Here is a 27,622-nt window from a genome sequence, read left to right as displayed (position 1 = left end):
CAGCCAGCAGCATGACTCTGTTTTGAATTATGGACTAAGAAAGGAAATACCAATGATATATAAATGAAACACTGCTATTATATAATCTTTGGTGCACATGGCTTTTGCTACATAAACTTTCAATGAGAAGAAATTGTTTTATTTGTTGTATTTCTGTCTCCAGTACCTACCTAACACAGTTCCTGACCTATATAGAGTAGATGTTTCATTAGGATTTACTAATTGATTGATATCAGATAAAATATATCATAACTACAAAAAATAAAGATCTGTTCTCCTTGAGAATTTAGTATTACATTTATATATTTTCAGTGTGTTTAGACAGAAAAGCATGACCTAGATTTATGTTATTTAAACTTCTTGAAGTTGTGGAACCCCTCTGTATTGTTTGATACCTTTGAACCTTTTGATCTGGTTTATTATTAGGGTGGAAATTGAAAATGGAGGTTCTTTGCAACTCTGAATCTATGATTCTTTGCAGGAGAGATTAAAACATTAAACATGTTTGACATGTTGAGACTTTAGGGCAAGGAATCCTCAAGAGTTACCTTATAGAATTTCAGGTTTACCTGGAACAGTTGAAAACCAGGATCATTCTAGCTTTATAATTTGTTATCTTCAACTAGACCAAGGGTAGGACACTTTCTAGCCTCTAAGACCAGTCTCATTTTTAATTTCACCAATTCTTTGATAAGCACCTAAAAGATGACATTGATCTGCCTAACAACCTACAGAAAAGATTTTGTTCCAGAACCACTACTGCCATATTTCATAGAAGAGCTTCTGAAGGTTAGATAGTAGCAGTTGAGCTGTGAACAGTTGTTAATCCTAAAAGTTTTACCTTCCTCTTTTTTGAGAAGCAACTTAGTATAGTGGAATAAATACTGGGCTTGGATTTAGCCTAGGTTCACATCCCATCCTTACTATATATGTGCCACGTGAATTAAACTTTCTGAGTCTGATTTCATTATTTGTAAAACTGATACTTGTAGTATAATATATTATTTCCCAGCCCCTCTCTTCTCGGATTGTAGGGAGACTGTACAAACATTTTGAACATGTTAAAATCGTCTAAAATACCAAATATTAATTAATGGATCCCATAATACACTTATGTACATCCATTTGCAATAAAACAACTAAATTTAATTTATGGAAGAATAGGACCCAGATCAATGAAAAAAAAAAATGGTTCGCTGCTTAAGCTTAAAACATTGTCAAATAAAATTAGTCAGATCTAATAAAGATAAGCTAGTTTCATAATTTTTCGTTGTAAAACAGACTAGCTCTCTAGCTCAGAGGTTCTTAACTTTTGTGTTGGACTCAGAATAATGTTTCTTTTCTTTAAATTCATAATTGAACAAAATGCTAAATTTCATTTAAAATTTAGTGAAAATGGAAGTGTATTTTTCAAAAAATTCAGGTTCAGGGGTCCAAAGTTGAGAACTGTGTTTCCTCTAGCTAATAGATTAATTGATACCTCTATGATTTCAAAGCAGATGTCTGAAACTCAATTCATTCTTTCATGCTTACATAAAATCCTTAGAATTTTTTGATAAAATAAACCTTCATTTCAAAAATAAACTTTGAAGTTTTAAAATAAATGCAGAAAAATGGTTCCCAGGACAGAAAGGATTGTTATAAAATTCTGGAAACCAAACTAGTATTTCAGTGGGCTGAAATAACAGATGATGATGTTCACATCGTCAGCAAAATAGCATGTGTGTGCCAAAATCAATTTAGTCAATGGACTTACATTGATTTGACTACTCTCTTTTTCCTCTAATTTTTTTTCTTTTTTCTTTTCTTCCTCTTTCCTTCCTTTTATTTATTTGTTCCTTCTCTTCCCTTTTTTTACTTAGTAGTACTTTATTTTTCCCAATTACACACGAAAACAATTTTTAGCATTCATTTAAAAAAAATTGCGTTCCAAATTTTCTCCTTCTCCCCTCACTACTCCCTCAGTAAAATGGTAAGTGGTTTGATATAGGTTAAGTATGTGCAATTATATAAAATGTATTTCCATTTTAAACATGTTGTGGGGGAAAAAAAACAGGCCAAAAGAAAAGAACCTCACATACACACACACACAATAAAAAGTTAACACTCAGATTTTCACAGTTCTTTCTCTGAGTATTGGTAACATTTTTCATCATGAGCCCTTTGGAATTGTCTTGGATCATTCTGTTCCTGAGAAGAGCTAAATCAATCATAGTTGATCATTATATAGCATTGCTGTTACTTTGTACATTGTTCTGGTTCTGTTCACACTTCATTTTGTATCAGTTTAGGTACATGTTTTCAAGTTTTTCTGAAATCTTCCTGCACATTACATTTATATATCACAACTTGTTCAGTCTTTCCCAATTGATAAGCATTCCCTCAATTTTCAGTTCCTTGCCACCACAGAAAGAGCTGCTATAAATATTGTTGTACGCATAATCCTTTCCCCCTTTTGGGGGATCTCTTTGGGATATAGATGTAGCAAGACTACACAATTTTATAGCCCTGTGTTTAGTTCCAAATTGCTCTCCAGAATAGTTGGATCAGTAAACTCCACCAACTATGCATTAGCCAATGGAACAGAAGTGAGGTGGTACCTCATAGTTATTTTAATTTGCATTTCTCTAATCAATAGTGATTTAGAATATTTCTTACTATAATTATAGGTAACTTTGATTTCTTCATCTGAAAACTGCCTGTTTATATCCTTTGACAATTTATTAATTGGGGAATGGCTTGTATTCTTAAATTTGATCCAGTTTTCTATATATTTGCGTCTCTCTCTTTTCTACCTTGCTCTGCTTTTGTGTTGTTTTATTTTTCGATTTCTTGTTGGTCAAAATTTTGTCAAGATTAGATAAGGAGTGTACTATCTACCGTTCTCATTGTCTGTAGATGAATATATGAGTAATGGCTTCTAAAACTTTACCCTGGTCACTTAGGGCAAAATAAAAGACCATCTTAACTACTTCCTTACACTTATTCACACACAACAAAACATTTGAACAATAGCAAAAAAACAAAAGACAAACAATAAAACCCCACAACTTTGCAGAATTAATGAGAGGATTAGGAACTTTTTAATAAGAAATAAATGAGATTAAGTCTACATTTGTTTTAGTACTTAAGTAAATTGTTCATGCTGAGCACAAAATGACAGCCAACTGAGTTATCTTTCATATGGACATATGACATTCCTGTAATCAAATTCGAAAAGCTAGCTGAGCCAAAAAACCCCCAAAAGACAAAAACATACTTGGACTCTGGAGAACTAACTCAAGAATGAGTAGAAAGTTGCCTACTTCCTCTTGTTCCCAACTCATGTTAAACATAGAGATACCCATGACAGAATAATCATAGTGAGACTATTTCATCCTTTTCTGGATTGAGGAAGTAATTGAATTTGGGTTTCAAAGGTCAGCTACAGAGCCAAAGTCTGAGTTGGAAAATAAAAGTTAGCAAAGAGTGTGTCAAAAATGACTGTAATCTATGTCAATTAGAATTTAAGAGTGAATTTCTAAGGAGTAAAATTTATTGCTACAATAGTGTAGAACCCAGAAGCAGCTACACCCAAAGAAAGAATACTAGGAAATGAATGTAAACTGCTTGCATTTTTGTTTTTCTTCCCGGGTTATTTATACCTTCTAAATCCAATTCTCCCTGAGCAACAAGAGAACTGTTCGGTTCTGCACACATATATTGTATCTAAGATCTACTGTAACCTATTTAACATGTATAGGACTGCTTGCCATCTGGGGGAGGGGGTGGAGGGAGGGAGGGGAAAAATCGGAACAGAAGTGAGTGCAAGGGATAATGTAAAAAAATTACCCTGGCATGGGTTCTGTCAATAAAAAGTTATTTAAAAAAAAATACTGTAGAACCTTTGAAAAGAAAGTGTTCTAACTAATCTTATGACTTCTTTCCATTCTTGAATGGGGTGTTAGGTGGAAAGATATATAGAAGAGGTATGAATATGAGTTTCAGAATTGAGGGAAAATAGAATTTGCGCTGGCAATTAACTCTAACCTTGATAGCCAGGGATTTTCAATTACTTTGGGGACAAAAGAATCTTTTAAAATTTACTCTTATCCATAGGTGACCCACCTCTGAACTAATTGAAGCATCTATCTGTTCTTCCTACACATTCTGAAAATCACTGTAGGAAACTGGTAAAGGAAGTGTTTGGTTCATCTGGGGTTTAGGAATTTCCCTGGAATTTCTGTAAAATTAGGAATTCCATTGACTTTCCATAGTCAATATCTTCATACAAGTGATATTTTTTGACTACACAAAATAATAGCTCTAAAGAACCTTAGGCAAATTATTAATAGGAAGACAATATTAAGGCTACTGTGATTTATTATATAAACCAAACCTCTGATTTCCAATGAAACCTTGGGATGATAATTTAGTCTCGCTGTGTCAGTTTACTCATCTGTAAAAACTGGGATATTAATACTTCAGAGAAGTGTTTGGATTTTTAATTAATGCTTTTAGAATACTTGGAAATATTCTATAAAGTAGAACATAAGAGCAAAATTCATAAGAGCTTGGCCTTTAAAAACAAACCTACCAAGGAGATGATAATAATAACTAGCATAATACTTTAAGGTTTGCAGATCACTTTATGTATATTAATTCATTTGATCTTCATAACAGCCCTGTGAAGTAGGGTTGTTATTATCCCCATTTTGTAGGTGAGAGAACTTAGGCACAGAGCAGTTAAGTGACGGTTGCACCATCTTATTAGCACTAGTAAGTGTCCAAGGCAGAATTCAAACTCGGCTCATCCCTGATGTGCAATTCGGCATTCTAGTCACACTAGGACATAACCAAGCAGGTAAGTTTCATTCACATCAACTAGTTTTCAGGCAGGGGTCCTTCACACCAGCTTAAGCTGGATTGTTCAATTCATTTCAGAATATTTTTTATAAGGGATGCTGCTTCTTGCAAATACGAGTAAATCCAATATCTTTTGGGTGGCTCTACAAAACCTGAGTTGGGAACAAGAGGAAGTAGGCAACTTTCTACTCATTCTTGACTTAGTTCTCCAGAGCCCCAGTTTGTGTTTTGGTTTTGTGTTTTCTTTTTTGAAATCAGCTAGCTTTTTGAATTTGGTTACATGAATGTCATACGTCCATATGGAAACAAAAGGAGAAATTGAAAAACCTAAGTCAGTGCGAAATAACGAAGTTGCGATTCTTTAGCGGTCATTGTCTATGGCCAGCACAGATATATCGGATTCATATTTACACCTTCCAAGAGTCCAAACTTTACCCCAGTCATCTAATTGCAGGATCGGTCACCTATTTTTTCCTCCCTTTTTCATTTTTGTTGGTGAGAAGCGGGCAGTGCTGCCACCTTGTTGCCAAAAGTTTGCCTGATTTGAATGTGTTTAGAAATCAAGTGAATGCCTGTTGTGCGGAGGAGCCTGCTCTTTCTCTTTGTCAGTACTTGCAAAAACAACTTAAAAGACAAAGTTAGAGCTGCTGGCTGGGATTCTGTAATTAGCATAATCATGATGCTGTGCATTGTTCGGCAGTGCACGCCCCTCCGCCAAATTTCCCATTAAGAGGACACCGATGTTGTCCTAGTGAATAAATCCCTGCACACATGATGCAAATCAGCGTGTTCCTGCCTGCTGTCCGGGACTGCAGTTAATTTTAGCCGGGGTTTGTTCTACAAGTTGTAAAACTGTTTACCCAAGTAGAAGCTCCAAGACTGAAATGTGAGTGCTCTGCCTAATGTCATAGGAGCTCTATTTTAGACTTCAGATTGTATTTATGACCCGCAGAGCAGCATTCTGAAGAATTGTTGTGGCTCAGGTTTCTATTGAAACGACTTGTAAGTACGGGGTGAATTTTTAAAACTTGCTTTTGTTTTCTTTTCCCCACTTCCATCTGTTTGATATTCGTTAAAGTTAAGTTACCTTTTGTCTCGTGGGGAACCTGGAAACTTTGTGGGTGGGCACTTAGGAGAAAGCAACGGATACCGTTTAAAAAATTGTTTTTAGCAGGTCCTTCCTGTAAGGGAGTTTTCAGTGTTTCCAATAGATGCTTAAACGTGTTTCTCCCTCCCCCCAAAAAGATACCCAATTCTAGCTTATGGTTAGTTATCTTTTTATTTATTTACTGAGTATTTTATTAATAAAAAATTCATGCAATTACAAAAAAATCGTGTAGTTAAACTTTATTTTCTATGGCAACCTGAATCTTTTAACAGCAGTATTAAACTGAATTGCTGTTATAATCTGTTTTCTCTTAGTTCCAAGTTTTTGCTAAAATAATGGAGCGTCAGATGTAATATTTTGTAGTTTGTACAGTTTTTGTTGTGTGTTCCCAGGAATGATTTAAAGAGGAGTTGGTACAGAAAGAAGGAATGTCAAACATCTTGTGGAAGTTGAATAAAGTTAGATCTCTTAAATAATGAAAGTTCTGGGAAATCTCAAATCTTAGCTAATGTTCATCTAGCCAGTGTTTGTTACCACATGTCAGCTTAAATTTGGCTTGAAGATTAAAATAAAGATTTTAATAAAGAATGTCAGTGTTTTAAATGATTTGGATCCTCTTTCATGTTCTGAAATGTGTTTTAACTCAGAGGTGCCTGACCTCGTGCCAAAACCAAAGCTCCAAGCCATGTAGGGATTTTTTTTTTGCCTGGTACCCCTTCAGTGGTGCTCCTGGCTTAGGGATTTCAGTCTCACCCGGGCAGTCCCAATGCTCCCCACACACCTATATCTGAGAGGCCTCTATAATGAAGCACAGGGTGAGGTACAGGATGAGCTAGGAGAAAGGGAATGCAATTTGACCCATTTGAGAGGCTTCTCTTAAAAGGTTGCTCTGCCATTAGGCTTTACTTGTTTAATATAAGAGAAATGAAGTGCTATAGAAAGAAACATTTTCAGTGGTAATTTGTGAAAGGATATTTTGAGAATGGGAAAGAATGTAGAACTGATTTACTGTTTGTAGGAAGTTTTTAATGGCCTGAGGATAATAGACAGCATAGATTAATTGTGATTATTGTAGTGGGGTCTCTCATTTTGAAATCTTTACTAGTCTCTATATATTTGTGACCGTGCATTCATTTATCATAGAATATATTAAATATGGAGAATGTACTAGTTCTTTATACTTTTTGTTTATAGACTCAACACAGTTCTTTATTTTGTCATTAAAATCTTAATAGAATACTTAAAGGAAATCAACTTATTAGAAATCAATTGAGCCAGAAGGGACTTTAATAGTTCATTTAACCCTTCCCCCTTATTTTTACAAATGTGGAGATTGTAACCCAGGGAAGTGACTTGTTTAAAATCTAACCATACAATGGAAAATTGTTTCTTCTCCCCTCTGTATCTCAGCTTTTCATCTGTAAAATGTTGTGGTCTGAGATCTTTTCCAGTTCTAAATCAGTTATCTTAAAGGACATCACCACAGCTGGGATCCAGAGGCAGGTCTTCTAAATCCAAATCTAGAACCCTTCCTACTACTCCATTATGATAGAATTGAATTTAGGATATGATTCCTATTCTATTGCTATTTAGGATAATTCATTACAATTGCCAAATTGGGGGGTACTTCTACCCACAGATTTAAAAAAATACATTTTTCCATTCCAGTGAAATTTCCAAAGAACTTTGCCACTATCTACCAGAGGATTTATATTTAGGAGAGACAACACTAAAGTATTTGTAAAATTAAGTAATTTTAAGGGATGCTATCTATGCACAAATGCTTTGAAATGCAGAGATCAGGTTAAAAGCAAAAAGAGACTGCTTTACAGTAGGAGGAAGTGGCAGTTAGTGCTCCCATAGCTGGGGGGGTTGTGGAGCTTTACTCCCTGTGTCACGGTGATCCCGTTGCCATGTTGGTGATTGCCAGACCTTCCCGAGGTGGGCATGTCTCCTGAAGGGCGAAGGAAATGCTGGCCGGGCCATGTAGTATCCTACATAATAAGCTCCACACTTTTGGACTCTAAGTCTGGAGGCCTGTCTCACAGAAACTTAGCCTCTGTTGCTATAGCAAGAGTCCAGGGGTCAGTGCCTCCAGGCTATATATCACATTGTAACTGCATTGCTCACACCTGCTGCCTAGAATCAATAACACTGAAAATAGTTCCTGATTTAGTCTCTAACTGTGATCACCCACCTTTATCTTCACCAAAGAGACTGCTGCTTTCTTAGGAGAACCTCCCCATAAAGTAGTCCTGCTTCTAACAGGTTTGTTACCCCATAACTAGGTTCCTGCACACCCAAATGTTTGCACTTAAGTCCAAATGAGAATTTCTAGAAGGAAGAGGGGATCTTTTCTCTCATGTCTTCTTTATCCCCCTCTGACCTTATTTACCTTCATTATCACTTGCTGAGCACAATCTACAGCCACTGTATTTTATTAAGAGCAGAAAGTACTAGATCTATGGCTATATAGTTATGCTGTTTTCTTTGAAAAGGAAATTCTTTAGTGTATTTAAATAAACTATTTTTATCTAAATTAAAAGAACTCCTAAACCAACGGATGCCATCAGCATTTGCTCTTTTCCACATAAGTTCATAGTAAAAGAATGGGGCTCTGTGAGAACACTTTGTTTCCTCTGGAATAAGATTCATACTTGGGACTGCTGTTATTATTTAGCATTTATTAAGCACCCACCGAGTACGTACAATACACAAAGAAAGCACAGTCTCAACTTTCAGAAGTCTTATATACCAATATTAGAAGAGACCTGCTCCTTTTCTTCCCTCATTCCATATACCAAAGTGAGTTTAGAAGAGAGGCCCTGAAAACAAGGCGGGAGAGAGAGAGAGACAGAGAGGGACACACACTCAGAGAAAGACAAGAGACAGAAAGAGAGACAGAGGGAGAGACAGTCACAGAGAGACAGGGAGAGACAGAGAGATAGACAGAGAGACATACATAGAGAGAGACAGAGAAGACAGACAGGGACAGTGAGAGAGACAGAGAAATGGAAAGACAATTGCAGAGAGAGAGGGACAGACAGAGGGAGAGACACAGAGACAGACACAGATATAGAGAGACAGTGACAGAGACAGAGGGACAGAGAGAGAGAAAGAGAGACAGACGGAGAAAGAGAGACAGACATACAAAGAGAGAGACATACACCTAGAGACAGATACAGAGAGGGACACAAAGAGAGAGACATACACAGAGAGACAGAGAAGATAGGGACAGAGAGAGAGACAGAGATAGAGAGAAAGAGAGACACACAGAAAGAGACAAACAGGAGAGACAGAGAGAGACAAAGAGACAGACACAGAGACATATACATACATACATACACACACAGAGAGAGAGAGAGAGAAAAGAGTGAAAGAGACAGAGAGAGAAAGAAAAGGAGAGGGAAGCAAAAAAGAAAAGGTTGAGGTAAAGAAGGGTCTATTAAAATTTTTGGTTTATCTGGGCTTTTACCAAACAGAATGAAACTAAAAGGTAGCTCTCCTGGGATTGCCACCTATCTCCTCCACCCAAAAGTTTAGTGACAGATACTGTTCCAGTTTGGAGACCTTTATCATGCCACCAGTTCATTTTTCTTGTTTATGTTCTGTTGTACCTCAGGGAACTCGAGTCTCTCCCTCTGTCTCTATCTCTCTCCTTCCCTCTCTCCCTCATTCTTTCCTTATCCCCTTTCCCTCTCCCTCTCCCTCTCTCCCCCTCCCTGTCTCTCTTTCACATACACCCACAGTTTGACTTTGATGGCCACTATGATCCTAAGTGAACGTAATGAGCTTCTTCCTTCATGATCTCCAACTAGATAGAAGCTTCATTTAAAAAAATAATAAGTTCTTATTTGTGTTTCATCTCCATTATTGGTTTGCAAAGTCTTTTTGGAATGAATCATTTCACTTTGCAGTGGCTTGGTTTCCCCATCCATAAACCTCACAAAATGCTGTATCATCTATTCAGCTAAATAGGTTAGCAAAATGCTTTGAATTTCTCAGAAGAAGGGCATTACAAAGGACGACCAAGCATTATTACATAACATAAAGAGGTAGAATTGATATGAGTCAGCAGAGTAGGTCAAACAAGCATGGGTGCTGGGTATTAATAAATAGTAATAATACATGCAGGGTCTATGACTCAAGCGTCCCATTCCCAGACCTAGCCAAAGTACTCTATGCAACCTTAGAGAGATTTGGAGAATTTGGCAAAGATTCATGGAGAACTCTTTGATCTCCCTACCCTAACCCCAGAAAGGATTTAAAGATTGAACAATAATACCTATTTAAAGGATTCAAGAAACTGAAATTTTCCCACCTGGATGAAAAAGTATTTTGGTAACAGTTGAAGTTGATGAAGCAATTCTTGGGCAAATTTTTAAAAAACTTCCCTGGACATCAGTTTCCTCATGTGAAATAAAATCTAGGTGATCTTTTAAATCATCTCTAGTTCAGACATCCTATTATTCTGTAGTTTTCAGCACCCAAAAAGATAAGTGACTGGTCTTTATTCTATTGTGGAGAGCATAAAAAGAATAGGGGATTAAATTGCAGCATAGGTTAATTTAATTTAAGGGTTAATTTAACTCTTAAAGACAATGGATACCCAATATTGCAGTGAGAGGTTGAGAGGGATTACTTAATCTCCTTTGCTGGAAATCTTTAAAAATTCAGATACACATTTCATGAAATCATTGACCAAAAAAGCTTGAACACTTCCCAAATTATGTTCCGTGGACTTCTAGCATTCTGCATGATGTACCAGTTCCCATGACTTAGATTGTGATCTCCGTAGAGATGGTTCCCTTAACTATATACCCAGACCTAGTCTTGCTCCTGAGTTTCATCTTCACAGGACCAGCATCCATTTCAGGCCAGGTGTCCCATAAACATTTAAAAACTCAACATGTCAAAAATAGAACTCAGTATTTTCCCTCCCAACCCCTCCATCACTTCCAGCCTTCTCTGTTTCTCTCAAGAATCCTATCATCCTATCCCTTAGCCAGATTCACAATTTTGGAGTTGTCTGTAACTTAGCTCCTTCTCCCTCCCTACTCCTATAACCAGTCATTTGCCAAGTCTAGTTGATTCTTTCTCTACAGAATTTCTTACACCTGATCCCTTTTCTCTTCTAACATAGCCAGCATTCTGGGTCAGGCTCTCATCACTTCTCCCTTGGATATTACAGCAGCCTCCTATTTTTATTTATTTGTCATTTGGCTCTTCTTTTCCATCTGCCCTCTATGCAGCTGCCCACATCATTCCTCTGCACAGTAAATGACAATGGTTCCCTTTTGCCTGTGGGAGCAAATATAAATGTGTTTAGCATTTAAAAACCTTCACAACCTGGCTCCAGCCTACCTTTCCATCTTGTACATAATTCTCCTGAATACTCTTCAGCCAGCCAAACTACCATGTGCATCTTCTTTCTCTGTCCTGCTTTTGCATGCGTACTTGGGTCTTGGAATTACTGGTTTCCCTCAGGCCTCAGGTTGAGCACCGTCCCTTATCCTCCCTGCTACAAGCATCCCTCCTCTCTTCAACAACACCATGTATTTACTTTGCCTATTTTTGTGTAGTTTCTTACACCTTGATGCTTTTTCCTCTCTATAGCAGGCATCCTTAGCCAGTTTGCCAGTCTGGTGGAGGCTATGGCTCCCTCCTCAAAAAAAAAAAAGCCTTTAATGCATAAAATTAAATACTCAAGATTACTAAGGAAACAAGTTCTGCTGAAATATAGTTAGCAAAATGTTACAAATAGTAAGTTCATGGACTCCGAATTAAAGACCGGCCCTATTGAATGTCAGCTTCTTGAGAGCAGGTCCAGAAATGTGTAATAAAAGGGTCACATAGCTAGTTAACAACCACCCTAGCCCTAGGGTCCCAAGCTCTTGCCTCCCCAGACCCTTGATGCCTTCATCCAGGATGATTTTTAGTGTGGTATTGTCTGAAGGCAAGATCACATCTTCAAGGGATCTTATTTTGATCTGATGATGTCTTTTGTCACTTAGGAAACCCTACCAGCTAATTCTCATAACAATTTCTGAACTCTTTATTCAAATAAGCCTGCCTTCGGTGAGTGTCAGATGAGATTCTTATTTCTAATAGGTAGCATGACATAGTAGACCAGACTTCAGGTCAGAAATAATTCTTGGGTTCAAATTCTGCCTTAAACACTATTAGACAGGAACTAGAGGCAAATCTTTTAGCTTCTCTGCTTGACTATCACATGAAGGGGTTAGACTCAGTGACCCTTGTGGTCACTTCTGTGACCTTCCTGTAGTACCTTATCTGGAATTGGGATGGATGTAAAAGTAAGGTCCTTCTACAAAGGCTAGTGTGCTGCTACTGAATCGGACTCTGACAGTTCCACTGACTACAGAATTACCTCCCCAAGAAGGAAGGGCTTGGGACCCATCTAGTGCAAGCAGTCCATTGTTCTTGGGTCTGGGGTCCCTCCTGGTAGGCCTGCTCTCCAGTCCTGTCCCAGAGAAGGCAGAAGTCTGGCAGCTCAGGCTCACCACATATACCAGGGCCACGAGGGGGGTTAAGTAAATTCGAACGAAGGAACAAAGGGCCGGGTCCTCCCTCAAGAGTAAGCAGTTTGCAGTGCTAGGCCCAGAGTCCAGAAGATGCAAGTTCTACTCCAGCCTCCCGTCTTGTATTGGGCTGATCAGCCACAGTTGGACACACCGTGATGTAACTCAGCTCTCACATGGTAATGTCATTTGGGTCCTCTGAGAAAAAAGGGACAACAGCTAACTAGCTGATCTCCCTCGGAGGCCACAGGAACGTTTGTCTTGTTACTTGCTCCCTCAGCTCCAGGCCAAGCTCCATGACATTCCCAAAGCAGTCTTTCTTACCTGGAGTTCTAAGGTCACTTCCCGTTCCAAAATCTCTCATATCTTCCTCTTGCCTCTAGTCAAGTTCAGGTTCCTAAACCTGGCATTCAGGGAACCCCACAATTTTCTATCACTTTGCCTTCCTGATCCTTTTATTATCCTCCACCTCCTCTGTCATGGATTACAGGCTTCTGTGCACATGATGCGCCTTCACTTTTCCACATCTTTTCTTACCCTGTACCTTACATCTGAAATCTCCTTTCTTTCCCTTTTGCCTGTCAGATTTTTACTTAGCCTTTTAAACCTAGCTTAAATCCTACTTCCTCCATGAAGCCTGCCCTGCTTTCCACATACTTTAACTGGTAACATTTTGTTTTTATGACATTTTATTAACATATTTAAGTGTATTTTTCATGTATTTATAATTTTCTGTGTTGGTATCTTATCAGATTGTAAGCCTCATAATGGTGACTATGTTCTATCTAAACTGTGTGTAGCTTCAGTGCTTAGCACAGTATTCTGCACACAGTAGGGACTTATTTGGGCAGCTAAGTGGCTCAATGGATAGAGAGGCATGCTTGGAGTCAAAGAAGCTTCATCTTCCTGACTTCAGATCTGGTGTGATTCTGAGCAAATTTGCCTCAGTTTCTTCAACAGTCAAATGATCTGGAGAAGGAAATGGCAAGCCATTGCAGTATTTTTGCCAAGAAAACCCCAAAATGGAGTTGCCGGGAATTGAATTTGATTAAAATGACTGGAAACAAGGACTTAATAAATGTTGGCAGTAATTGTATTTTTAAAAATGCATGCTAGGTACATTAGTAGGATAAAGGTAGCACATGTGGAAACACTACTATCATGTTATTATATAATTATATTAAATATGTGTGTGTGTATATATATATATACACACACATATATGTGAGAGAGAGAGAGAGAGAGAGATATTACTGATAGTTCTTTGTTCATAGGAGGCATGAAAAAACTGTCCATTTTCAGACAGTTTTGAGGCATTTAGGTGGCATGATGGATAGAATGCTGGACTTAAAGTTAAGAAATACTGAGTTCAAATTTGACCTTATACACTTATTAGCTGTGTGACCCTTAGCAAGATATTTGACCTCCCTCTGCCTCATTTTCATCATCTGTAAAATGGAGATAATAATAGCACCTTCCTCCAGGATTGTTGTAAAGATAAAATTGAGATAACATTTGTAAAGTGCTTTGCATATATTAAACTAAAATATAAACACTATGTTGTTATTGTGTAATTTAATTTTCTTTATACTTAAATAGATGCATGTATATATAGATTCTATGTATATATGTATACGTATATAAACACACACTCCTCAATGTATGTTATAACAAATGACTTTCAAACTGTAGATTAAAAGAAGATAATAGTTTCTTTAGAAAAGTGGCCTCCAGACTTTTTTAAAAATCACTTTTCTTATTAGCAACAAATAAATGGATCATGAGCACCTATTCCCATTGTGTGTATGTATATATATATATATATATATATATATATATATATACACATATCCTATATATATGTATATATATTTATAAATATACATGTTTTGTTATGCTGCTGATTTTGAACAGTATAAATACATAAACGTAGACTTTTCAGTAGTGTTAGGAAGCACCAGCGTTTGAGCAGGGGAGGAAGCTTTTACAAGGGTGATGCTGGCCTCTGAGTGGAAGTTGGATTTGGGGCAGAGAGGCGGGCAAATGATGGAGGGGACCTGGAGGAGAGTATGGGACAGCAAGGAGTCCCAGGTGACAACAAGGTTGTGGGAGCCTGGACAGGTAATAGTGCCCAAGACAGAGCCAGTGAAAGATGGAAGTAGTAAGGTTTGGTAGAACAGAGTAGGTCATGGAATGAGAAGTATGAAATCCAGACTAAAATCCATTCATATCTTCTCATCTGATGCAAAACGCGGTCCAGAGAGGCAAAGTCTGTAGTGTGAAAGCAGTGACTTGAACCCGCCTCTCTTGATTTCAGCAACAATCACAGCAGACATTTCTGTGGTGCTTTAAAGTCTGAGCACAGGCTTTTTGGGTTACCCGGGTTAGATGACACAGCATCGGGGCTGATAGAACCGGCAGGAGCCTTACATTTTTCTCCAGAAAGGCCTTGGTGGTGACACTTTTTGGTCTGTCACTTGGGGATCTAGTTGAGCAGGGGCGCCCGGCTTCCTTGTTGGAAGCAGGACTTAAGATTGAAAAACGAATGAACCAGCACCTCACAGCAATCACGTCTGACTCTTGGGGACCCCGTTTGAGATTTTCTTGGCAGAAATCCAGAGTGGTTTGTTATTTCCTTCTCCTACTGATTTTATAGAGGGAGAAACTGAGGGATACAGGGTTCCGTGACTTTCCCAGAGTCAGTCGCCTCGGAAGTGCCTGAGGCTGGCTTTGAACTTGGGTGTTTCTGACTGCAGGCCCCAGCTCTCTCCAGGAGACCACCTCGCTGCCCCAAGAAGGGAGATACTGTATCAGTCAGAGCGCCAGCAGTTAGGGATGAAGCTGCGCTCTCGCATGGATGAGGCACCCTGCAAAGGTCCGTTTTAATTGCTGACCCATATGCCAAACCTCCTCTGATATGTCCTAAATTAGTCTGCATGCCAGACTCCATATTTTTTTGGATGGTGAAAGGAGGAAAGGCTGGGAAACGTGCCCATAATTGGTGAAAGAAGGGGGGGAATCCAGCCTGTTTTTTAAAAACTGAAGTTTTTGAAGTGCTCGCTTCTGCAGTACATGTACCAAAAGTGGAATGATACAGAAAATAGCATGGCCCCTGAGTAAGGATAACATGTAAATTCATGAAGCAGCCCTCATTTTTTGTTAATATGGAAATGCCAGTTGTATTTGGCATTGAAGTTTAGAATTAAAAATATATATATATATATATATATATATATATATTTTTTTTTTTTTTGGACTGATTAAAGCCCTGATTTTGATATTATATCTAATCATTTTAAATCGGGCAAAGGATTGTGTTCCCAAATCCAGAACTGATTCCAAGTACTTTTTGTGTTCTAATCTCCTGAGATTCAAACACGAAGAGAATATTTACAGAGTTATCAGTGATGAAGGATGAAACAGGCCATCTAGCTGGTATTTCTAAGGTTCCAATCTCTGTAGTATCAAAGTGTACAACACCATTGTTTACTAGAAATGATACGACCTTAGAGCGTGAGAGTTTACTTGCCCCATAAATTCTTGCTGTCAAGATGACCTCTCACCCACCAATCAGGAAAGTTATTTTGGGTGAATGTTGTTTGTGCCAGTGGCAGTTGACTTAAGAGAAACCTGTGCAAAAAGTCCTGCCTGTTAAATCTGCTTTGTTACCGAGAAGCATGGGTCCTGTTGGATGAGTATTTAAAGTGTCTCTGTGTGGAAGCTTGACCTTGGTTCAGGCTATCAGGGGACCTATGAAGGCAGCTTTTTGTACTGATTCAAAGCCAACCACCGAGGTCTTAAGCTTGATCATTCACTACAGTGGTGACTTTCAGGAACGAGAGGAACATCTCATGGTGGCTGGGTTGGCGCATTCCGAGCTCCTTTGCTGGGTCTGGGTGGCTTCCTCGCATATATCCTCCAAGCAAGGAAGAATTCCTGGTTGTAAGCTGAGGTTCTCCTGACGGACTACATCAGGAGTTTGGTCATCTCTAGGAGGATGCTGGTTTTCCCTCTGTTCTTTTCATTTTGCTACCCTTCAGTCTCCCAAGCTCTTATCTCGTCTGTTTTACCTTCTTTTCCTCAACCTCTCATCTTTCCTTTTTACCCTGTAAAATCTGGGGTAGGAGCTCTAGAGGGGTTTTATTTTGGGTTAGGTGAACAACCTCTGGATATGGTAGATCTTACCCTCAGTGGAAGTTCAGAAATACTGGAAAAATGCATCTCAAGACTTTGACAAAAAAGACCCTGACCTGGCAGTGCTCCTAGTGGGACTAGGGTAGCTCCCTCAGCCTATTCCTTCAGCCAAGTAATTTCAACTTAGTTTAATCAAAAAAGTTCCATGGTCCCAGCATGAACATAGACATATTGAATGCCACATCTAGAGGGAATAATTAGAGTGATTAAAACTGAGTGAATTAAAATTCTTTGCCAGTTGAAATTTTTTTTTAAATTCCCTTCCCGTCTAAATGGAAAAAGAAATTTGCCTATTCAATTTTTTCTTAAAGGTATAGAACAGAAAGGAACATCCTCAGATTTTATAGAATTAAAATGTAAGAAAGGGGGGAAAAATCATGAGAAAAAAAGATGGCCTTGAGATTAGAATTTTGGATTAAGTGGCTCTTCTTTGTTTATCAAATTTCACCCTGGATTAGAAAAGTTAGAGAGTATGTTGTGAGTGTTGTTAGTACAGTGGGGAAAGAGCTTAGGAGATGATATCATCTTTTATAATAATTTTAAAAACAAGGACTCATGCTGTAGGCTTTGATTTGAAATTGAAATGGCAGCTGGAGCAGCAGAGGGAAAATTGCTGGGATGTGCTGTCACCATCTGAACCAGCTTGCTGTATCAGAGTGGCGTGTTCTTGTGTACCTAGGCAGGGGGTATTGCCCTTAGCTGGAATCTGATACAGTTCTGGGCAGTAAAGAAGTGTAGATTGTGTCCAGAGAATGGAGATTTAGAGGATTGCACTTCCAGTTCTGTCACTCTTATTCTCATCCTTAATTCTTGCCATCTTTACTTCTATTGACTTCTCTTCTGTGTTCCTCTGATTACTAGGTCATGGCATCTCCAGGCTCTGGGAGACTTGCCTATGATGGTTAAAAAGATATAAAGTTTTTACCTGAAGAGGAATGATTCAAGAGTGATTCCCTGCACCAAAAGAAGATCTTAATTAAGCAGGTCCAAAATTTGGATTTTTTACAGACTCTAAAGACAGACACTTTTACAAGTAAGTCATTTAAACAATATTGTATTCTGAGGGGGGTAGGTAAAGCAGACAGTGGTTTTGACTAAATTGTTTTAGCTGTGTTGATTTTTGTGTAACAAAAACTTCGCCTTCTCCAGTAATCAGAATCCTCTATCTTTTATTATAATCTTTGCTCTGTAGCCAGTTATGACAGTTATGAAAGGTATAATTCATCATTCTCTTATAACTTTTATAGTTTGATTTTCACATTTGAAGAACTGTTTTGTAGAAGATTCAATTTGCTTTGTTTGGCCCCAGATGGCAAAACTATGGGCAGGAATTGCAGAGGCATATTTGGATTTATTATAGGGATGAACATCTTAACAGTTGGAGCTGTTTTGGGAAGTTGTACATTACCTCTAATTGGTGGTCTCTATAGAAAGTCTGGGTGATCCTTTATCCCAAATATTCTACAATGGGTTCTTGTACTTGTATGAGTCTAACTAGAAATGGTTCCTTCCAAAGCTGATATTCCGTGATTTATTCTACTTGTTCTCCAAATCTCCACTCACAAAGGGAACTAATAATTGCTTCTATTATATGAGAAAGCACCACTTCTTGCCATGACAGAATAATACTGTAGTATTCAGACAGACGCAGTTATTTTTTTTTTTGCCTTACAGCTTTAAAAAAAACAAAACAAAATCACATATTTATAAAATGCACCCCCCCAAAAAAAAAATCAAAGCAAATGAAGTAAACTATTTCCTCCTTCTAAAATCTCTAGGAAATAGATATGAAGTTTTTAGATTCTTAGCTCCAGAGAGTAAAATAATTTATCCAAGATCATTTATCATAATCATTAAATTTTCTTAGAACCAAGAAAAATTTTAAATGGATTTTAAAAATCCAATAATATTTGATTTGAATTTGGTTAGACTTTCATGGAAATTTGTGAAATAAGACTAGTTTATAATCTCTCTAAAGTTTGTAGTCTCTCATTCTAGTAAAAGGGGAATAATTGTAAGGATGAATATAGAAAAGTAGAGATATTGATAATGGGAGTGAAGGAAACTGTTAAGTTGAAAATTTTTACAATCAAATGAAAATGTTAGTGAATCCACAGATAAACAATTAATTCTATATGGTTGATTTGGCAGATCAGTGATAAAAGTAAGCCTAGTTTCTTGACTTCTGGTCCAGTTTTTATTGAACATATAGCAAGAAGAGGCTGGCCAAGTCAATTTAATAACTATTTCTTCTCTGTCTTGTTTGGGTGATTGCCTAAAAACAGCTGCTTGAGAATTCATGGAATGAGGACAAAAAAATACAGTATTTGATAGCAAAACATGAAAAGCGGTTAAGATAAAAACTTCCATTCAGCAAGCTTTCCATTTATATTAGCTTTATATAAAATATCAGATTTTTATAAATAAGTGTTCAGATTTGGGGAGAGGGATTTTATTATAGTTAGCAAATAAAGAGGCAGGTGAGGATAAAGATATCTATTTATGTACAGAACAGTTTAGTTCTTTTTTAAAATAGTGGTTGAGACCAAAATATTTCCCCAATATAGCTCTTGGAACTCCGCCGAACAGCCCAACTTCTAGAGCATGGGATTAGAACAAGTAATCTGAGGAGACAGTATACCTACTATCAGAGTTCTGTCACAGTGTTGGGCAATAGAAATGTGTTTATATGTGTAAAGTGACTGGCTCAAGGAAAATCTTCACCCATTTACGAAAAAAGATGTAACCAATAATTTAAGGAAATGTCAGTCTGGACAGTAAAAACAGAAAAACATTATTATATTAGAAAGTGAAATATGTTTGCCCAGAATGCAAAACAGAAATAAAAAAATGCAAAGAAATTTTCAGAGATCTGTCCAAAGCTCCTGCCCACAGGCGAATTATGCAAGATGATTATCTGTACTTGGTTCCTTGGCTGTCCTTTAGGAGTTCACTCCTAGCTACATGGGCACATAGGGAAAGAAAATAGGGAGAGCTTTAGCCGAAATGTACATCTCCCCCTCTCCCCCCAAAAGAAAAAAATCTTAGGATTGATGAAGAGCCTCCTTCTGACTCATAAAAACCCCTCAAGGTACAAAGGAGAACTTTAAAGGCCATCTGGATCTGCTTCATACAGTTTACAGACAACACTTTTATAATCTTCATGAGAAATGTTCATCCAGGTCACTACCTCCTAAGGCAGACCATTCTATGGATGCACTCACTGTTCTTTTGACCTAAAACCTATCAGAACTTAGCTTTTCATTTGCCACCTCTCTTTCCTTTTTTCTTTTGGTTAAATTATTCTAACTCTGCTCATTTTACTTTATTTAATCATAGCATCATAGAATTTAGAGCTGGAAGGAATTTTGAAGTTTATGTAGTCGAACTTCAACCAGACTCAGTGGTGAAATGACTCCAAAGGTCAGGAGAAAATCCAAAATTTAAAACTTCTGAATCCAAACCCAGTATTCATTCTCCTGGACCATACTGGCCCTCTTCCTATTCTCTCTGATCATTGATATTGCAATTTGCTGACGATCACCATCAGAAACATTGAGGGGTTTCTTACTCCCCAATTCAGCAAAGTTCAGGACTAGAGTTGGGAAAACTAGTTTTTTCAAGCACTCCCTTTCCTCTCCTGCTCAAGCCCTTAAATACTAACAGGGTGCCCGGGGTCTTTTGGACTATTGCCTTTTCATCTCTTCCTCCTCCTCCTCACACCGGAAACAGTACTCTTAAGTATGATCAATGTTAACTTATTTCTGCTTGTGTTTTGGGGTGTTTTTTTGCTTGTTTGCTAACACCATTAGTTTTTTCCAACTAGATAATGGCTTTAGGGAAAAATAATCTAAATTGTGCTCATTATGTGATGATCTGCAGTTTATGCAATTTGTGAAGCAATTAGTAATGGCTTTAATCTCTCTGGGCTTCAGTTTCCTTGTCTTTAAAATAAAAGTTAGATTTAGATGGCTTCTGAACTTCCTTTCATCTTTAAAATTCCACTGCTCTGGGATTTTGTTGTGTGTTATTTTTTGTAGATCCTAAAAACTTGTAGTAGTCCAAGTAATATATGTATTTGTAATATGCTGAGTATAAAAGACTTGGAAGGGTATCTTTTGTTTTCTTGTTTTTATACTAGATTTTATATATTTGCATGTATTTATTTGCATGAAAGAGGGAAGGAACTGCTAGTATTTTTTCATTTTTCCTTTGCTTTGTTGGGCAAAAGATACTTATTCTACTATTATCTATGAATAACTCTTATCCAGTATTAGTTCAGCAGAATATTCATTTTCTAACTCTTAAAATGTTTCCCCTTATATTATATGGCTTTGGAATATGTACTTTTGATATTTCCTTGTTATTCTCCATTCAAATTTCACTTCTCTAAGATAACTAAATTTGATTTGGAACATGAAAATCTATCATATCATCATCCCCATAAAAAAATATGTATACTGGATCCTTTTTAGCCAATAAGGTGACAGTCTGATTTTTGGTTCCGGTATGACTGACCTTTTTCAGAATAACCACAAAAGCCTTAAGAACAACAAATATAGAACAACAGTCATCATTGTATAGAGTAATATTCTTCTGTTAGAGAGAAGCAAGAGCTACTTTTGCCATATGTAAGGCAGATAAGCTGAGAATACTTTTCATTAAGAAGCAAGGCTTCATATACAGGGACATTATGAAGTCTGTGTATGAGCAATATCTCCATTTTTAAAATAAGGTTAGTAAAACATCTACCTTCCAGGGTTGTTGGAGTATCAAATGATTTGACATTTGTGAAACTTCAATGCATTATATAAATGCTAACTTAAAAAAAAAACCTAAATGTTAAAAACTGTCTTTACATGTGATTGGGAGGAAAATAAAATATTTTTAAAAAAGAACAAATAAAATGAACAAAGGGTAGAGTCTGTATGTCAGTAGACTAGCAAATTGGGACTATAGAAAAGGAAAATTAAACATATTAAATTAATTATATTATTGTAAATTAAATATATTATTTTTAGATGCTATTCTTGTTTGCCAGATTTTGGAATACTAGACCAATAAACTGAATAATATAGTTGATAATCTGGAACAAATAAAAAGGAATATGGTATTCCTTTACATACCAGATAAAGTAATGACTATGAGAGATACAGTCCTAACAATAGACTGGATCTACTTTTTGGATTAGAATTAGTAAGTATGAAGGTGACTATTTTATCGTACTTTAAGCATTCATTGTCTTCAAACTTTCTTTGCCCAAACCTCCATGAGATTTTTGTTTTAATATATGAAGAATTTAGCACTCCATTTAGCACAACATCCTAATCCATTATCCAGTTGCCTCTCCAGCTTGGTAGGCCAAAGGTTCCAAGGACCTCCAACACATATCAGAGCCCCATAACCAGGATTTTATGACACTTCCGAATGGGATCTTTGTAAAAATGAATTTCCTTCCTGCCAAAAGTGCAAACATCTTCTCTGAAGTGATTTCAACCTGCTGGTCTGTGGAGGAAATAGCACTGTCCCTCTTGCTACCTCTCTGCTGGGACAGAGCATCCTTGCCTTTACCTCTCAGCTCTTCCAGGTAGCCCCCCGAAGTCTGAAGCTGGGGTCTCTGGGCCCACCCTGCTCTTCAGTAACATAAATGACTGCTTATCTCATTTCCCACAGTGGCTCCTCCAAACATTTTCCTTTTTTCAAATCCTGGGTTACTTAGCCCCTCCTGTCCCTGAAAAGTTTGATTCCGTCCAGCATGAGCTCTCTGAGCTTCCTTAAAACTCTTCCTATTTATCTCCTGGTACTCTTAAGGCCCAAAAAAGAAGGCCATCATCCTTCCTTCTTAGTATCCCCAGCTGCCTCTTCTAGTTTCCATCATGCTACCTTCAACTCAGCTGGGTCAAAGAGAGCTATTCCCTTTCCCGGTCTCCTGGTGATTTCAGTTTTCACCTGTAGTCCCACCATTCACCTAATCTCCCTAATCAGTAGTCATTGGTTACAGACTCCTTGGTGCGAGGGATACACTCAGAAGAAGGCTGCTTTTTGTTCTCTGCTTTCAAGAATCCTGCCACCTTTTTGAGTCTTCTTTATGCCTTCTGGTAGCAGTTACTTATCAAACTTTGCTGACTCCACGTCTGTAAGACCTTCCCATCTGTTTCTTCTCCATTTTCTCCATTCTCAGGACCTCGCATAGGCCCTCATTGATTCCCACCTGGGTATCCAAATAACCGGCTGACTTAGATTGCCACTTCCACTCTCTTTTCCCTTCAGCCCATTCTTTATGTGAATGATAGCTTAATTTTTATGCAGAGACCTAATTCATGTTCCTTCCCAGCATTCTTACTGCTTCCCAAGTACAATTCAGACTTCTTTGCCCGGCATCCAAGTCTTTCATGCTCTGGTGCCACCCTCATTTCCCAGCATTATCTGGTTTATCTCTTTCATATTCTTTATGTTTCAGAAAAACTTGGACTACTGTGCCACCCAAATGTTGTCTGTACTAGGCTTTTGCCATGCCTTCGTAATTATGCTTGTGATGTCCTCTTGCCTTTGCAATGGAATTTCATCACATGTCTTAGACTGCAGTAAAATTTACTATGCCTTAGAGGAATCAAAAAATAGCAATTGCAGCCACACAGACGACAAACAGCAAAATTCACAATATATTACGATATACAAGGAAATTACATTATGCTAAAAGAAGCCAAAGATGACAATTCCCATATCATTAATAACTGTATATGAATGAAATGGAAATATAAATGTAAAATTAAGACATTCCCTGCTCTCAAGGAGTTCATAGCCTACAGGGATAGAGAATCCATATGGGAAGTTTCAGCTGCAAGATGGGAAGGTATCATATCTCTCAGTGTATAGGCTCAGCACATGATAACACCTCTAACTGAATGTCACTTGCATTGATGAAATCCTATCAGTTTCTGATGCTGACCCATTGCCATTTGCCAGTGACTTTGGGGACAAGTACATTCTTCCCTGGGGCTGCAGCAGCAGGCCAGGGTGACTCCCGAGGAGGACAACTAAGGGCGCTGGTCGGGAGGGCTCTTAAGTTCAGGGGCCTGGAGGGTCTGAGGTGAGATGGTAGTCAGTCCCAGGGTGTCCCGGTATCTATCGCCCGCTCTCTTTCCCTGGGGGGGTATTGCTTCAGTTTCACTAACTTTCCTGCCCTTTGGGTGGCAGTTGGTACAGAAAGCTGGCCCCTTCTCTGTAGGAGTCACTACCCCAGATGAAGGCTTTGAGAACTAGACTTAAAGGAAGTTTAGTGCAGTAGGAGTGCTGCCATTCCCAGGCCCGTTGGGCTTCTCTGCCTTGAAATTGGTCAGTAGCTGTTGCTAGTGGTAGTGAGGAAGATGGGCCCCCTCATCACAATAATTTCTTCCCTTTATGATGGCTGCAGGAGACAGACAGGAAGCAGATTTTGTAGTTTTAGGATGGGGGAGACTTCTATTCCAAGTCTCTTAGGTTCAGAGTGCTAGGCTGGCTCCATCAGGGCCTGAGGGGAGATGTTGGTCGAATGGCGGGTGATTTGCCTGGCCCCTGCTGCCTTTTGTTTCTCCTGGGGGCCTTGCTTCTTCAGCTAGGCTGGCTTGCGTGCCCTATGGGTGGCAGTTCATTGGCAGCTGGTTCGCATCTGGTAGGCATGGTTCCAATTGTCCTAGCTTCTAAATTCATAGAGAGAAAAGTTAACTGAATTACAGGAAGAAATAGTAACACAATAATCATAGGAGACTTTGTCCTTCTCTCAGATTTGGTTATAGTTAACAGAAAGATAAACAAAGGGATAAATCTGGAATTCCTGAAGTCTTACCCATCCTTTAAGATCTGCTGGTGCTAGTTAGGTGGTGCAGGAGACAGAACACCAGGGCTGAAGTCAGGAGAACCTGAGTTCAAATGTGACCTCAGACATTTATTAGCTATCTCCCTTTGAACAAGTCACTCTGCCTCAGTCTCTTCAGCTATAAAATGGAGATAACAGTAGCACCTACCTGCCAGGGTTGTTATGAGGTTCAAATGAAATACTATTCATAAAGTGTTTAGCACAGTTCCTGGCATAAAGTTGGCAATAAATACTTGTTTCTTTCCTTTCTTCCTTTCCTTCATTCTAAGACCAATTCAGGGCCACCTTCATGAAACCTTCCATAATTTTTTTCTCATTGATGATAATATCTTTCTCAACAGAACTCACTTCACCTTTTGCTTTGCATCTTTCTAATTCACTAACCATTTAACATTTTTTTATTAAACATAACTATGTTTATGCTCTCTCATCCTTCTAGATTTCTTCTAGATAATTTGAAGTTGATAAAGGAAAGGATCATATCTTAAGTAAATTTTGTCTCTCCTTCAGCATCCAATATCAGCCCCTGCACACAGAGGGATATAAAAAGTCCCTCTGCTGGAATATTGTTTGAAGAGTTGAATTTGGTCATGTTGCAATGTAGTTTAAGTGAAGTTTCGTTTTTGAATAGTTATATAACTTTTTTTGTATTTTATAATTACACATATAATTTCTTCCCAAGACTTTCTTAGGGGCCAAGCTTTTACATTATTATTAATTCAGCTTTTTATACAGAAAAGTGTGTTGGACTTAGAGTCTTGAAATAAAATTCTGTCCCAATACTTACCATGTGTGACCATAAGAAGATCACTTAGCCTATCTGAACTTCACTTCCCACTTCTGTAATAACTCTAGTACCTGTGTCCTAAGATTGTCATAAGGATCAAATGAGACATTGCATGTGAAGTTCTTTGCAAATCATAAAAGTATTATATAAATGTTAACTATTATTCTAGTACAAAGATAATGATCTCACAATGGATACTTCCTCCAGTGATACAGGTCACTACTCTTCTATGCTTAGTAGATATCTTCATGAGCTGCCAAAAAAATATATATATATACATATATATATATATATATATATATCACCTGTGGTGGCCAAGTCTCTGGTCATGAGCCTCTTCCTTTAAGCTAGGTTGATCTTTGAAATGTCAGTGATCTAATCTGTTGTGGGGGGAGCTCATATTCTTTCCTGACTGGCAGATTTTGCCAATGCTGGCACTTCATTGGTGTAGCTTTGAGAACCTTGGGTTACTTCCACAGCACAATAAGGCTTTGGAGAAGGTCATTAGAGAAAGGGAAAATGCATGTAGGCTTGCCATTTATAACACTGCCTTTTAGAGCAGAGCAGAAAAAAACTATCCACTTATGATAGTTATGTGTTCTCTCTGTCTCTGATTCTTTCTCTTTTCCCCTTTCCTCCCCCCTCTCTTCCTTCTCTCTTCCTTCTTCCCCCCTCTCCTCACTGTAGAATGTCTTATTACTCAAATAGTTTTTGCTTCCTTTTTAAAAATAGATTTTGATTGTTACATTTTGCTTTTATATCACGCAGATTTCCCCCATATGTTTCCCCATAACTCCTCCCAAAAAGGCATAAAAGAAAAAATTTTTTAAAAAGAAAAGATAGAAAAAATTAGTAAAACTAATTAATAAGTTGGAAAAAAAAACCCACAAGTATCATAAAGGATAGTAGGTTTTTTGTGCTCTTCTCTAACAGGCAGTGTTAAGAATGGCAAGAGTATATGCATTTTCCCCTTTCCCTAAAAACCTGCTTCAGTGTCTTATTATGTTGTAGAAGTAACCCAAGATTCTCAAAGCTACACCAGTGCTCCATATCCATGGACTGCAACGGGACTCTGCAAAGAAGTGGGCCTGCCCCTAATTTCTATATTAGTACTTAACCAAAAATAAACCTTACAGTTAGTCTTACAGGGTAAATATGAGCGACTGCTTCGGGAATACAAGGAACATGTGATTTAGTGGAGAGGAAACAGCTGAAGAGAATTAGAAGGGCTGGGGCTGTGAGACATCCCCCCGATCTGAGAAGCAGCACTTTGGAAACATCCAAAAGCTTTTCTGATAGAGAGGTAGAGGGAATATTAGAAAGTATGCCACATGTAACACAGGTCAGGGATTGCCCTGTCCTTGGAAAGCTGCTTCTAACACTTCATTTCCATCTTATAGGACTCTGAACAAATGAAGATCCCTTTCCATTTCATCCTTCGGGAATCTTTTGTGGCTGTCCTTCTTTTGTTCAGAGCTTCAGCCTCCCTTTGGATTCTGTTCTCTAGGAATGATAATAATAACTGATATTTCTATAACGTTTTCCAGTTTTATACACTTTGAGACAGGTACTAGCAGTATCTTCATCCCCAGTAACAGAGTATCAGAAGTAGCCTTCTCCTATCACCCTGTAACTTCCTTAACCCTATTTCACTCTAGGCTCTTTTGCTTCTCTCTCTGGCCTGTTCTGCACTTTCTCTGTCTCCCTCCAAGATTATGGCTTCTTCTGTAGACCTGTCATCTCCAGGTTCACAAAACTATGTACAGACCACATATGTATATGTGCTGTTTGAAGGTATTTAAGGCAGGTTTCAGGACAGTTTCTATTTCCAAGTACTTGAAATTGGCATTTTTATTGAAATAGTGAAAAAGTATAATTAACTCAAACTTAGTATACTCAGATCAGTATTCTGAATCATAAAAGTCCATTAAACAATACTTTCTGTATTAGTTAGCTGCTGTTGCCAAGAAGGAATCTTCTGTGTTTTTTAGATAAGATCAGGCAAGGAAAGCAAAGAAGAAGTCTTGTTGTCTGGGAGAAATATTTTCTAGCTCACCTATCCATAACTATATGAGGAAATAGACTGCATTATATACTACAAGGAAACATTTTTACTTCTACCCAAAAATGAGAGCAATAGAAATTCAGGTGTCTTTCCCATCCAGTCCTAGAGGATGCGAATGAGGATGTGTGATAGTATTTGTTCTGGGTGGGTTAGTATGAAAAAGTTTCGGCTTCCTGGAAGAATAGCTGCAGAGCAGCAGAGATTGGAAACCAAATGAGATAAGGTG

General features: G+C 38.0%; 1 protein-coding gene and 1 non-coding gene across 11 annotated transcripts in view; both read left to right on the top strand.

The window, feature by feature from the left end:
* The window catches only part of SLC20A2 (solute carrier family 20 member 2), a 119,941-nt gene that overhangs the window by 36,966 nt on the left and 55,353 nt on the right, over positions 1 to 27,622 (top strand). For 5 of the 10 annotated variants that reach the window (XM_023494751.2, XM_031950781.1, XM_012540001.3 and 2 more), the window contains exon 2: positions 17,551 to 17,722. The exons of 3 other annotated variants lie outside the window; for them this stretch is intronic. The gene's annotated coding sequence lies outside the window, so the exon portion shown is untranslated. Of the gene's footprint in view, positions 1 to 4,692; positions 5,848 to 17,550; positions 17,723 to 27,622 lie in introns of those variants that run through there. 2 more of the 10 variants (XM_031950782.1, XM_012539997.3) reach the window with 2 other exon arrangements.
* LOC111718637 lies at positions 15,549 to 15,652 on the top strand. The gene has a single exon (XR_002769158.1). It is a non-coding gene; the product is annotated as a U6 spliceosomal RNA (small nuclear RNA).

Source organism: Sarcophilus harrisii, chromosome 2 (assembly GCF_902635505.1).
Source record: "Sarcophilus harrisii chromosome 2, mSarHar1.11, whole genome shotgun sequence".
Classification (NCBI taxonomy): Eukaryota; Metazoa; Chordata; class Mammalia; order Dasyuromorphia; family Dasyuridae; genus Sarcophilus; species Sarcophilus harrisii.
This window is presented reverse-complemented; position numbering and strand designations above follow the sequence as displayed.